Here is a 1,291-nt window from a genome sequence, read left to right as displayed (position 1 = left end):
TGTGTACATTCCTCATACATGTGTGCAATTCCTACAGCATGTCTTTCGGGTGTGTTTGTGTGTGTGTGTGTGTGTTTGTGTGTGTGTGTCGGTGTGTGTGGGATGTTGTGACAGTGTCATTTGATTGCAGCGGGAAGATGAGAAGAGAGTACAGCTAGCTAGTATTGTTGGCTTCCTGGGTAGTGCTACTTCACTACTTTTACTTTTCTTAAACCTTTGAAGCTTCCGATTTTCATGGAAAAATGTCTCTAGAGTAATGCTGGGTGGCAGAAGGTTGTAAGCAGCTTTCATGTGATGCAGGTATATGTGTGGATAATTCTTTTGTTTTCCATTTTCTTCCTTTAAAGGACAGCTGCAAATGGATTTTTAAAAAAGGATATATCCATATAGTATGCCTCAGGAATGCAAAACATTCTATTTGGAGGTAGGTCTTTCAGGGTTTTGGTTGCAATAATTAAATATTTATTCACCAACTTACTCTCTGTTGTAAATTGGCCAAAGGAAACCTGACTGTGGACTCTGATTCTTCCTAGAGACTGCGTAGGTCTCAGGCTATTCAAAGAATTACCCAAACATGGATATCAGACCAAATCATAACATTTATATCAACAATATGAATGACAAAATTAAAAAAGAAGAATTGAAGAGCTCCCTCTATGCCCTGTTTACCCAGTTTGGCCATGTGGTGGATATTGTGGCTTTAAAGACCATGAAGATAAGGGGCAGGCCTTTGTCATATTTAAGGAACTGGGCTCATCCACAAATACTTTGAGGCAGTTACAAGGATTTCCATTTTATGGTAAACCAATGCGAATTCAGTATGCAAAAACAGATTCTGATATAATATCTAAAATGCTGGGCACTTTTGATGCCACAGAAAAGAAAAAAGCTAAAACTGTGGAACAGATTGCAACAACTGCAAACAAAAATCCTGGCCAGGGAATGCCAAATTCAGCTAATACCCAAGGAAATACAAAACCAAATCCCCAAGTTCCCTGATTACCCTCCAAACTATATTTTATTCCTTAATAACTTACTAGAAGGGACTAATGAGATGATGTTATCCATGCTGCTTAATCAGTTCCCTGGTTTCAAGGAAGTACATTAGGTACCTGGGAGGCATGACATTACCTTTGCTGAATTTGAAAATGATGAAAAGGCTGGTACTGCCAGGGATGCTTTACAAGGATTCAAAATCACACAATCCCATGCCATGAAGATCACCTATGCCAAGAAATAACATCTGGGACAGTAATCTTTAAGGACTTGGTATCATTTACAGTGTTTGTTT

The 1,291-nt window shown here is 38.7% G+C and overlaps 1 pseudogene; it reads left to right on the top strand.

Moving 5' to 3' along the window:
* The first annotated feature begins 574 nt into the window (after positions 1 to 574).
* On the top strand, positions 575 to 1,240 carry LOC103254008 (annotated as a pseudogene).
* Positions 1,241 to 1,291: the final 51 nt, after the last annotated feature.

Source organism: Carlito syrichta, unplaced genomic scaffold (genome assembly GCF_000164805.1).
Source record: "Carlito syrichta isolate Samal-C Ts95f unplaced genomic scaffold, Tarsius_syrichta-2.0.1 Scaffold261613, whole genome shotgun sequence".
Taxonomy (NCBI): domain Eukaryota; kingdom Metazoa; phylum Chordata; class Mammalia; order Primates; family Tarsiidae; genus Carlito; species Carlito syrichta.
This window is presented reverse-complemented; position numbering and strand designations above follow the sequence as displayed.